Genomic DNA, 14,101 nt, shown 5'->3' on the forward strand with positions numbered 1-14,101 from the left:
TATTAATTTGTATTTACTGTATTAGTAGATATTTTTCGATTTCCGATAGGTTAGTTCCCTAACTTTAGTTGGTAGGATTTATTTTCTAGTTAGTAATTAGATTCCGATCTTACCTTACTTACCTAGCTAGTAATATTAGTAATTGGGTATCCTACTAGTAGTACTAGTAGGAAAGGGAGCTATAGCTTAGAGACCGAGCGTTACTAGTAGTACTAGTAGATAACGTACTAGTAGTACTAGTAGTTAGGGAAGCTGTAGTTTAATAACTAAGAATTACTAGTAGTACTAGTAGATAACGTACTAATAGTACTAGTAGTTAGGGGAGCTATAGTTTAGTAACTAAGCGTTACTAATAGTACTAGTAGGTAACTTAGTAAGTTATAGGATTCGATTAATTGTTACTAGTAGTATTGGTAGGTAACTTAGTAAGTTGCAAAGATTAATTCTAGAGAATTAATTGTAGTCCTTTTGGGCTTATAACTTCTTGCAATTTAGATATGTAAGAAGAGGGGTAGTAGAAGTATATTGTACGGACTAAGGAATTAATTAGGCTGTTAGTAATAGCAAAATAGGTACTAGTTAGTAATTGGATAAGAGTATAAACTTAGTAGTACTAAATTATATAAATAAATGCAATTATTCTATTAAGTATAGTATAGGAGAAATAGGACTATTTATATCTTGGAGGTAGTACCTCGATAACCTTAGGTTCCTAGGTCGAGACTATAACTGCTATACTAATATACGTATATACGATTTGCGATAACTTAGTATACCTAAGTCGAGACTATAACTGCTATACTAATATACGTATATATAAGCCTGTTAAGTTAGGTGGCCAGTCTATTATACCGTATAGTAGGTTACCTGCTTAGTTGTATTTGTACGGTAAGTTACCGGCTTGGTTGTCCCTATACTATAGTTTAAATTGCTAAGAGTAGTACTCTTAGCTAGCAACGGCTAGTAGTTGTTGGGAGAATATTAATTAGTATTCCGATTAATTAACTTTAGTAGTCGACTGACTACTATATATATAGGTGTTACGGAGTCGCTAGGCGACTGCTCTAGGACTCTCAATAATGTTTATTAAAAGACTTGAAGGAGGGAAAACTACCTAACAACTAGGGCTTCTAGTTGTGTGCGTTCCTCCTAGTGGGTCCCTTGGTTCCCTTCGTTCTCCTATATCGGGCTAAGCCCGATACCATAACAATAGGTTAGGTTATAGTAGTAGGTTGGCTAATAGTAGTACTGCCGGCAGTTGCTTTAAGTTGTAGTTCGGAGAAGTAGTATGTTGTATACTATTAGTTAACTCTATATACTTACTAATACTCGCAGTATAGTATAGTATATTTGCTAGTAGTAGTACTCCTAGCTGTTGCTATTAGTAGTAGTAGCAATAGGATAGTATCCTATTTAGGTAGTCTTACTAGTATAAATACTAGTATTTTTAATACTAGTACTACTAGTACGGATACTATACTATACTGTAAGTATTAGTAAGTATATTGAGTTAACTAATAGTATATAATATACTACTTCTCCAAACTATAACTCGGAGCGATATACAGTAGTACTACTACCGACTAACTTACTACTGCAATATAACCTATATATATAGTAGCCAGTCGACTACTAGAGCTAATTAATTGGTACGATAATTGCTGCTCTTCTAATTGCTATTAGCGCTTACCAGCCTATAATACTAACTTAGGCCGGACTACCTATTTATTATATAATGGAATTAGCTAAGCTAATAACTAAAATAATCCATTTAACCTTATAATAGAAGCAGTTAACTAACGAGTAACTAAAACAGTTATCCAACTGTATAATAGTTTTAGCTATTTAAGCTATAGTATAATAGTACCTTTAATCTACGATAGAATCTCTAATAAAGCCGTTATTAGGGATTGTTCTATAGATATAAATAGCCGCTCTTTTCCTATACTATAGCTAGAAGAAATAATTATATTCGTTTATATAATTCGGTACTACTAATTGTATACTCTTGCCCAGTTACTAACTAGTACTTCCCTTATTGCTGTTACTAATAGTATAATTAATTTACTAGTCTATACAATATACTTTTACTATCCCCTCCTCTTGCGCATTAATTACAAAGAGGTTATAAGCCCGGAAGGACTATAATTAATCCCCTAGAATTAATCTATATAACTTACTAAGTCGCCTACTAGTACTACTAGTAAATCGTTTAAGAACGACTATTATAACTTATTAAGTTACCTACTAGTACTATTAGTAACTCTTGGTCTAACTTAGTAACTTACTAAGTTACCTACTAGTACTACTAGTAACTGTTAAAAATACTAGTATTTATACTAGTAAGACTACCCAAATAGGATACTATCCTATTGCTACTACTACTAGTAGCAATAGCTAGGAGTACTACTACTAGCAAATATACTATACTATACTGTAAGTATTAGTAAGCATATAGAGTTAACTGATAGTATACAATATACTACTTCTCCGAACTATAACTCGGAGCGACTACCGGTAGTACTACTGTCAGCCAACCTACTACTACAACCTAACCTACATATATAGTAGTCAGTCGACTACTGGAGTCAATTGATCGGAACACTAATTAATATTCTCCTAACGACTACCAGCCGTTGCCAGCTAAGAGTACTACTCTTAGCAATTTGAACTATAGTACAGGGACAACCAAGCCGGTAACTCACCGTACGAATACGACCAAGCAGGTAACCTACTGCGCGGTATAATGGACTAGCCACCTAACTTAATAGGCTCATATATACGCACATTAGTATAGCAGTTATAGTTTCGACTCAGGTATACTAAGTTATCGCAGATCGTATATATACACATTAGTATAGCAGTTATAGTCTTAACCCAGGAACCTAAGGTTATCGAGGTACTACCTCCAAGATATAAATAGTCCTATTTCTCCTATACTATACTTAATAGAATAATTGCATTTATTTATATAATTTGGTACTACTAAGTTTGTACTCTTACCTAGTTACTAACTAGTACCCATTTTGCTATTACTAACAGCCTGATTGATTCCTTAGTCCGTACGATATACTTCTACTACCCCTCTTCTTGCGCATCCAAATTGCAAGAGTAACGCTTAGTTATCTCTAAGCTACAGTTCTTATACCTACTAGTACTACTAGTAACGCTTAGTTATCTCCAAGCTACGGTTCTTATACCTACCAGTACTACTAGTAACGCTTAGTTATCTCTAAGCTACAGTTCTTATACCTACCAGTACTACTAGTAACGCTTAGTTATCTCCAAGCTACAGTTCTTATTTCTACTAGTACTACTAATAACGCTTAGTTATCTCTAAGCTATAGCTCCTCTTCCTATTAGTACTACTAGTAGGAGACCTAACTGCTAGTATTACTAGCTAGGTAAGTAAGGTAAGACTAGAATCTAGTTACTAACTAGAAAATAAATCCCAATAACTAAGGTCAGAAGACCAACCTATTAAAAATTAAAAAACATCTATAGGAATAATAAATACAAATCAACAAACTACTATAGCAACTTAATACTATTATCCCAAGGATATAAGAACGACTAGATTTAATAGAGTCTACCCTTAGTACTAGTACTAGTCTTAATAGGGTAAAGGAAGGCTATTCTAACTATACGCTAAATAAAAAGGCATTTAACTTCCCTAAATATACAAAACTTAAAGGTACTAAGAACTATAAGCTATAGGAGCAATCCCTAGCAATATACCTTTAAGCCCTTAATCTAGAAGGTTTTTTAGATAAACCTTCTATAGCATTTAGTTTTTCAGGCAGGAATTAAGCCAATTTACTTATACTACTACGGGATAGCTATTCGAAAGAAATCTTAGTATTAACTACTTATATTAAAAATCTAACTTAAATTTATCTATTATTAAAGAAGCATTACTATAAAGGCTATAAAGCTAAGCGCTCCAACCTATATAAGGCCTACTATAGTCTTATATTTAAGGGGTATAAAGGAACACTTAATGTATTTAATACTAAATTCAATAGTCGACTTACTAAGCTATTACTAGCTAGAGCAATAATTAATCTATTAAACTAGACTAATTATTACCTTATATCTATTAAACCTGTATTTCTATATTAGGTAGCTATTTAGGAAAATAATCTTATATCTTCTAAAGCACTAGGACTCCAATGAAATATCTTTAACCTATAATATCTTATGGCTAACCTAATAAAAGAAAATCGAAACTTTAGTACTACTGGAACGAATACATTTAGTTACTAAATATCTTAAGGACCTAAGAAAAAGAAGAAAGGAAATAAGTTTAATAAATCTAACTAATTAAGTTAACCTAATAAATTAATTTAATCTAAGAAACTAAATAAATCCAACTAATCGACTAAGCAACTAAAGGATACTATTAGTTTCTTAGTTAGTAACTATAGCCTAACTGTTAGCTATATAGACTTACCTAATTCCTACTAAGAATTAAATACTAATTCTATATAAGAATTAGAAATATTACCTAACTTAAATAATATCGGTACACTATATAGTATTATTAATACTAATATATACAATTAGGGCCTAATTTACAATACTAGCTCGACCTACTATTTAGTAAACAATCGGTCTAAGTTTTTAAATTTCTAACTAATTATAAAATCCTAGTTAAAACTAATTATAACTAGAGGTAGTCCTATCTACCCTAGTAGAATTAGGAATATAGAATTTATAGTATTAATTAATACTAACCTACTAACCTATAGTATACTTATACTAAAGGAGGTACTATATATTCTGAAGCTAGAAGTTAATATTATTAGTAGGATATATTACTACGGATTAGGGGGAATACTTATTAAGGAATCCCTATATAACTTAAACCGAAAAGTATATAGCCTACTAAACTTCTAAAGGTACGGCTTCTTCCTACAATAAGAAGGTCTAGATACACCTACTTTAAATAAGTCGGATTTAGCCTACTTCTACTACTATAGTAGCTACGGAATTATAGTAGAAATTCCTACGCAATAACCTTACTAGGCCAACGAGGCAGAAGACTATACGATACCTAAATTGGTGCTTAGGTCGGTACCTAGATCGGTGCCTAGGTCGGTACCTAGATCGGTACCTAGGTCGGTACTTAGATTAGTACCTAAGTCGGTACCTAGTCCTGTACCAAGACCGGGACCTAGACCAAGACCAAGTCCTAGCCCAACTACTAGTTCGGCTAGTATAAGGGACCTTACTAAGGCTACCTTATATAAAGACCCTATAGAGGACCCAGTCCCTATAGAGGCAACAGACCTACTAGTAGCTCTAACTACTAGTACTAAGGAACAAGCTATTCTAACTACCAGTACGGAATCTAGCAACTAGTCTTACCAAAGACTATTGCAACAAGCAGGCATTTAGCACATACGACTAGGATATATTAGTTTACTACTTTTAAAAAAGACTAATAAAATTACTAATAGGCTACCTAACTTTATATCTATTAAGGTTACCGACTTCCAATGTATTACTTATATACGGGCAAAATCCATAAGACGCTAGTTAAGGGAACTAATTAAGGACCCAGACTATATACTTAACTTAATCGAAGGGGATATATTTAGGATTAAACCTATATCCTATAATCGAAAATCTATTGGATTAATACTAATTAATCGAAAATCCCAATTCCGTTAGGTATATATCCTACCCAATAAGGAAGGACTAATAATTCTTTAGGCTATAAAGAACTTCTTTTAAAGCCTAAAAACATACTATAGCCGTTACCCAAAAAGGCTATTCTATAATAGAGGACCTAAAATTAATACATTATTATAGGACTAGCTAGGTACTAAAGGAATACTAGTTAATATATCTTACCTATATACCCCTAAACAAAACAGACTTACCGAACGGTCTATACAAGTTATTCTAGACTAGCTATAAGTAACTATAATTTAGGCTAGCCTTCTACTTTTCCTCTAGTCTACTATACTTCCTGCTATAGTTAACTTAGTTAACTATACTGCAATTACTAATAGGGACCTAAGCCCCTATTAATTACTTAAGCAAGAACTACAAGGGCTAAAAACACCACCAAACCTTATAGCCTATAAGGCTATTAGTACCTACTGCAAAGTCCTAATCCCTTATTAGAAACGGATTTAAAGTACTAAATTAGTACAATGCACAGAACTAGCAAGGCTACTAGTAACGCTAGGTTCAAAAACATACCTTATATATATACCTTCCAGAAGGGTAGTTACAAAAACTACCTTCCTAAAAATCCTAAAAGGTATTAGCCCTATCTCCTAAGGACTTTAATAACTACTAAGTCCTAGTCCCTAAGGACTAGAGTTAGAGGGGGAAATTAAAATAGAAGATTATATCTTATAAACTACCTTTAGTCCCCAAACACCTAGGGAGACAGAGGGGGTCAATAGACCTACTAGTCCTACTAGGACCAGTAGACCTACTAGTCCTACTGGGACCAGTAGACCTACCAGTCCTACTAGGACTAGTAGACCTACTAGTCCTACTAGGACTAGTAGGCCTACTAGGACTAGCAGACCTACTAGACCTACTAGGACCAGTAGGCTGCAAGAAGCCAACGGACCAACTAGTCCTACTAGGACTAGTACAACCAAGGGGGTCCTAGCCCAGCCAACAAAGGATCTACTAAATACCTCCCTTCTAAATGCACTAGAACTAAAAGACAACCCTAACCTAATAGATCTTAACCTAACGTATTGGATCCAGGACCTATACTACCAAGCCAAAGCAAAGTAAATACTAGTTAGCAGCAAGCCTACTAGCTAGAAATAGGTACTTAAGTTAGACAACAAAGACCAGTAGATTAGTACTATATTCTTAGAATTCCAGCAGCTTATTTAGGTAGGGGTATTTTATTTTATTCCCCTTTAAGAAATACTAACTAGCAGACGACTTCTAAAAAGCTAACTTATACTATAAGTCAAAAAGGATCAGTAGAATAACCCTATTAAATTTAAGGTACGACTAGTAGCTAAGGGATTTATACAAATTAAAGGCCTTAACTATATAAAGACTTTTACAACTACTAGTATTCTACCTACCTAAAGGATACTATTAGCCCTAGCTGCCTAAAATAACTAATACGTTAAGCAAATTAACTTTATTGGTACCTTCCTAAATAGTAAGCTACCTAAAGTTAATTATTTTAAAATTCCCAAGGGACTAAAAGCATTTATTAGTCTTAATAAGAATAATAACTTAGCTAAGCTACTAGCTAAGCTAGGCTATAACCTAATAGTTAAACAAGGTATCCTTTTAAAAAGGGCACTCTACAATCTAAAACAAGGACCTAAAGAGTAGCAGGAGGCACTAGCCAAACTACTACAACAATACGGATATAGCCCTCTTATATCTAATCCGGCTATTTACTATAATAATACTACTAGTACTTATATAGTTAGCTATATCGACAATTACCTACTTATTAGACCAGACCTTATATATATTAACTAGCTAAAATAGCAACTATACAAGGTTTACCTAATTAAAAATCGTAGGTAGGCTGCTTTCTTCCTAGGTATATAGATTAATCGAACAACCAAGGGAATTACTCTTAGTCAAAAAGGGTATATTAAGAAAGCCCTATCCCAATTTAGGCTAACGGAGGCTAAGGCAGTAGTAATCCTACTATAGCTAGGGGTACTTAAACAGGCTATTACTATACCCCTTCCTCCCTTATCCGCTACCGACCAACTAGTATACTAACAAATAGTAGGGACCCTAATATACCTTATACTATTAACCTGACCAAATATAGCCTTTACAATACAATAGTTATCTCGGTATATACACTAGGCTACTAGCCTACAGCTATCAGCCGGCAAGAACCTCCTCCAATATCTAAAAGGAACTATAGATCTAGCTATTTACTACTAGTCTAATTCCTTAGTACCTAATCTATTTGGATTTTCCAATAGCAATTTTGCAGGGGACTTAGATTCCTTTAAGTCAACCTACGGATACCTCTTTACCTTAGCAGGCGGACCTATCTACTGGAAATCAAAAAAAGCTAGTACTATTACTCTTTCTACCATAAAGGTAGAATCGGATACCCTATTAAAAGCTATTCGGAAACTTAAATAGCTAGATAGTCTATTTACTAAAATAAGTAAAAGTCTCTAAAAACTTATTCTACTATTATATAACAATAATAGATCTATCTCTAATACCAATAACCCTAATTAGTATAACCGAACAAAGCATATATTGCTAAAGTTCCGGTATATACAGCAAGAAGTAACTAACGGACTAGCTAAAATTAGCTACCTAAATACTAAGTCTATACCTACCGATAGCCTTACTAAGGCTCTTACTACTAATCTCTTCCAATACTACCTTAGCCTACTAGGTCTCCAAGGAATCCCCATTTAGTAGTAGTTATACTAGCTAAATAGAGGGAGTATTAAAATACTAATATTTATACTAATAAGACTACCTAAATAGAATACTATCCTATTAGTATTAGTACTAGTACTACTAGTACAGATACTATACTATACTGTAAGTATTAGTAAGCATATTAAGTTAACTAATAGTATATAATATACTACTTCTCCGAACTATAACTTAGAGCAATATACAGCAGTACTACTACCGACTAACTTACTACTGTAATATAACCTATATATATAGTAGCCAGTCGACCACTAAAGCTAATTAATCGGTACAATAATTACTGCTCTCCCAATCGCTACTAGCGCTTACCAGCCCACAATACTAACTTAGGCCGGACTACCTATTTATTATATAATAGAATCAGCTAAGCTAATAACTAAAACAATCCATCCAACCTTATAACGGAAGCAGTTAACTAAGAAGTAACTAAAACAGTTATCCAACTGTATAATAGTTTTAGCTATTTAAGCTATAGTACAATAGCGCCTTTAATCTACAATAGAATCTCCAATAAAGCCGTTATTAGGAATTATTCTATAAATATAAATAGCCGCTCTTTTTCTATACTATAGCTAGAAGAAATAATCGTATTCGTTTATATAACTCGGTACTATTAATTGTATACTCTTACCCAATTACTAACTAGTACTTCCCTTATTGCTATTACTAATAGTATAATTGATTTACTAGTCCGTGCAATATACTTCTACTATCCCCTCCTCTTACGCATCAATTGCAAAGAGTTATTACTATAGCCTGCTTAAGTACTTCTAGCTATAGCGGTATTACTATTGCCTTAGACTCCTTTAACCTAAATTGGAATAGGGCTTCCTTAATATACCCTTTTTGGCTAAGGGTAATACCCTTAGTTATTCGACTAATTTATATGCCTAGGAAGAAGGCGGCCTATCCATAGTCTTCAATTGGGTAAACCTTATATAATTGTTACTTTAACTTATTAATATATATAAGGTTTAGTCCAATAAGTAGGTAGTTATTAATATAGCTAACTATATAAGTACTAGTAGTACTATTATAGTAGATAGCCGGATTAGATATAAGGGGGCTATATCCATATTATTATAGTAGTTTAGTAAGTACCTCCTGCTATTCTTTAGGTCCTTATTTTAGGCCGTAGAGTGCCTTTTTTAAAAGGATACCTTGTTTAACTACCGGATTATAGCCTAGCTTAGCTAGTAGCTTAGTTAAATTATTAGTCTTATTAAGACTAATAAATGCTTTTAGTCCCTTAGGGATTTTAAGATAATTAACTTTAGGTAGCTTACTATTTAGAAAAGTACTAATAAAGTTAATCTATTCGATATACTAGTTATTCTAAGCAGTAAGGGCTAGTAGTATCCTTTAGGTAGGTAGAATACTAGTAGTTATAAAAGTCTCTATATAGTTAAGGCCTTCGATTTATATAAATCCCTTAGCTACTAGTTGTACCTTAAATTTAATAAGGTTATTTTACTAGTCCTTTTTAACTTATAGTATAAGTTGGCTTTTTAGAAGTTATCTATTAGTTAGTGTTTCTCAAAGGGGAATAAAATAAAATACCCCTGCTTAAATAAGTTGCTAAAACTCGGAGAATATAGCCCTTATCTATTGGTCTTTGTTATTTAACTTAAGTACCTGCTTTTAGCTAGTAGGCTTATTAGTATTTAGTAGTTGCTTGGCCTTAGCTTAATAGTATAGGTCCTGGATTCAATATACTAGGTTAAGATCTATTGGGTTAGGGTTATCTTTTAGTTTTAGTATATCTAGAAGTAAGGTATTTAATAGATCCTCTATTGGCTGTACTAGGACCCCCTTTATTATACTAGTCCTAGTAGGACTAGTAGGTCCGTTGGCTCCTTACAGCCTACTAGTCCTAGTAGGACTAGTAGGTCCGCTAGTCCTAGTAGGACTAGTAGCCCCCTTTGTCTCCCTTAGTAGTAGGGGACTAGGGATACCTTATAGTCTACTAGTCCTAGTAGGACTAGTAAGTCTATTGGCCCCCTCTATTTCCCTAGGTATTAAGGGACTAAAGGTATTTTGCAAGATATAATTTTCTATTTTAATTTTCCCCTCTAACTTTAGTTCTTAAAGACTAGAACTTAGTAGTTGTTAAAGTCCTTAGGAGATAGGGCCTATACCTTTTAGGATTTTTAGGAAAGTAGTTTTTATAACTACCTTCCTAAAAGGTATATATATAAGGTATGTTTTTGAACCTAGCGTTACTAGTAGCCTTACTGGTTCTGTACGTTGTACTAATTTAGTACTTTAAATCCGTTTTTAGTATAGGATTAGGACTTTGCAGTAGGTACTAATAGCCTTATAGGCTGTAAGGTTTAGTGGTATTTTTAGCCCTTGTAATTTCTGCTTAAGTAATTAGTAGGGGCTTAAATCCCTATTGGTAATTGCAGTATAGTTAACTAGGTTAACTATAGTAGGAAGTATAGTAGACTAAAGGAAAAGTAGGAGGCCGGCCTAGATTATTATTGCGCGTAGTCGGTCTAGAATAACTTATATAGACCGTTCGGTAAGTCCGTTTTGTTTAAGGTTATATAGGTAAGATATATTAAATAGTATTCCTTTAGTACCTAACTAGTCCTAAAGCAATATGTTAATTTTAGGTCCTTTATTATAAAATAGCCTTTTTGGATAACGGTTATAGTATATTTTTAGGCTTTAAAAGAAGTTCTTTATAGCCTAGAGAATAGTTAGTCCTTCCTTATTAGGTAAGATATATACCTAATAGAATTAGGATTTTTAATCGATAAGTATTAGTTTAATAGATTTTCGGTTGTAGGATATAGGTTTAATCCTAAATATATCCCCTTCGATAGAATTAAGTATACAGTCTGGATCCTTAATTAGATCTTTTAACTATTATTTAGTAGATTTTACCTATATATAAGTAAGGTATTAAAAATCAATAGCCTTAATAGATAAGAAGTTAGGTAGCCCGTTAGTAATTTTACTAGTCTTTTTTAAAAGTAGTAGACTAATGTATTCTAATTGGATATACTAAATACCTGCTTATTGCAATAGTCTTTGGTAAGACTAGTTGCTAGATTCCGTACTAGTAGTTGGAATAGCCTGTTCCTTGGTACTAGTAGTAGGGACTACTAGTAGGTCTATTGCCTCTATAAAGATTAGGTCCTCTATAGGGTCTTTATATAGGGTAGCCTTAGTAAGGTCCCTTGATCCAGCCGAACTAGTAGTTGGGCTAGGATTTAGTCCTAGTATAGGTACTTAACTAGGTACCGACCTAAGTATAGATCTAGGTACCGGACTAGGTACCGATCTAGGTACCGGACTAGGTACCGATCTAGGTACCGTTTAGTCTTCTGCCTTATTGGCCTAGGAAGATAATTACAAAGGAATTTCTACTATTATTCCGTGGCTACTATAGTAGCTAAAGTAGGCTAAGTCTAATTTGCTTAGATAGAGCGTATTTTAGCCTTTTTGTTATAAGAAGAAGCCGTACCTCTAGAAGTTAAGTAGACTATATACTTATTGGTTCGAGTTATATAGGGATTCCTTAATAAGTATTCCCTTCAATCCGTAGTAGCGGATTCTACTAATAATATTAACTTCTATTTTCGGAATATATAGTGTATCTTATAGTATAAGAGTACTATAGGTTAGTGGATTAGTATTAATTAATACCGTAAATTCTATATTTCTAATTCTACTAGGGTAAATTGGACTACCTTTAGTTATAATTAGTTGTACCTAGGATTTTATAATTAGTCGGAAGGTTATAAACTTAGACTAATTATTTACTAAATAGTAGGTTAAGCTAGTATTATAGAGTAGGCCTATATAGTATATATTAGCATTAGTAACGTTATATAGTATATTAATATTACCTAAGTTAGGTAATATTTCTAATTCTTCTGTATAGTTAGAATCGGTATTTATTTCTAGTAGGAATAAGATAAATCCATACAGCTAGCGGTTAGACTATAGTTACTAACTAGGAAACTAATAGTATCCTTTGGTTAGTTAGTTAATTAGTTGGATTTCTTTTTATTAGTTTAGCTTAACTGGTTAGATTTCTTTTTATTAGTTTAATTCGATTTAATAAATTTCCCTTTCTTCTTTTTCTTAGGTACTTAGGATACCTTATGGCTAAATGTATTTAATCTAGTAGTACTGGAGTTTTAATTTTCTTCTAAAAGGTTAACTATAAGGTATTATAGACCTAGGGTATCTATTTTAAGTCCTAAGGCTTAGGAAGACTAAATAGTATTGCATTATATAGTAACCTATTGTAGAAAAATAGGCTTAACTATTGTAAGGTATTAGTTAGCTTAATTCAGTAGATTAATTATTACTCCGGCTAGTTATAGCCTAGTAAGTTAACTATTAAATTTAGCGTTAAATGCCTTAAGTATTCCTTTGTACCCTTTAAATATAAGGGTATAATAAGCGTTATATAAGTTAGAGCGTTTAGCTTTATAACCTTTAGAGTATTGTTTTTTTAGTAATAGGAAAACATCCGTTAGGTTTTTAATCTATACAATAGATACTAAAGTTTCTTTAGTATAGCTATCCTATAGTAGTATAAGCAGACGGGCTTAATTTTTACTTAAAAAGTTAGCTATAATTAAAGGTTTATCTAGGAAACTTTTTAGATCTAGGGCTTAAAGTTAAATTAATAGGGATTGCTCCTATAGCTTGTAATTCTTAGTACCTTTAAGTTTTATATATTTCGGGAATTAATAGACTTTTTTGTTTAACTTATAGCTAGAGTTAGAATCCTTTATTTTTATAATAGTAGTACTATTACTAAGATTGCTAAGAATTAACTTAATTATATTTAGTCGATCTTATATCTATAGAATAATAGTATTAAGTTATTATATAGATTAAGTATATTATTGTAAAAGTTTATTGATTTGTATTTACTGTACTAGTAGATATTTTTTAATTTCTAATAGGTTAGTTCCCTAACCTTAATTAGTAGGATCTATTTTTTAGTTAGTAACTAAATTCCGATTTTACCTTACCTACCTAACTAGTAGTACTAGTAATAGGTCTTCTACTAGTAGTACTAGTAGGAGTTAAAGCTATAGTTAGGTAACTAACAGTTACTAGTAGTATTAGTAAGCAACGTATTAGTAGTACTAGTAGTTAGGGGAGCTATTATTTAGTAGTTAACTAAGGGTTACCAGTAGTACTAGTAGGTAACTCAGTAAGTTATAGAATTTGACTATAAGTTACTAGTAGTACTAGTATGTAACTTAGTAAGTTACAGAGGTCGATTTAAAGGTTACTAGTAGTACTAGTATGTAACTTAGTAAGTTATAAAGGTTAATCCAAGGTTACTAGTAGTACTAATAGGTAGCTTAGTAAGCTGTAGAGATCGATCTAGGGGGATTAATTATAGTCCTTCCGGGCTTATAACCTCTTGCAATTTAGGTACGTAAGAGGAGGGGTAGTAGAAGTATATTATATAAACTAGGGAATTAATTAAGCTATTAGTAATAGTATAAGGGGAACTAGTTAGTAACTGGATAAGAGTATAAATTTAGTAGTACTAAATTATATAAACGAATATAATTATATTTAAAAGGAGAAACTATTCTAAGGGAATAGCTACTACCTTATATAGGTATAGAAGTATATTAAAGACTATTCCGGCTTATTCCAAGAAGTTCTAGCTTATTCTATAAGTAGG

Source organism: Drechmeria coniospora, chromosome 02 (assembly GCF_001625195.1).
Source record: "Drechmeria coniospora strain ARSEF 6962 chromosome 02, whole genome shotgun sequence".
Classification (NCBI taxonomy): Eukaryota; Fungi; Ascomycota; class Sordariomycetes; order Hypocreales; family Ophiocordycipitaceae; genus Drechmeria; species Drechmeria coniospora.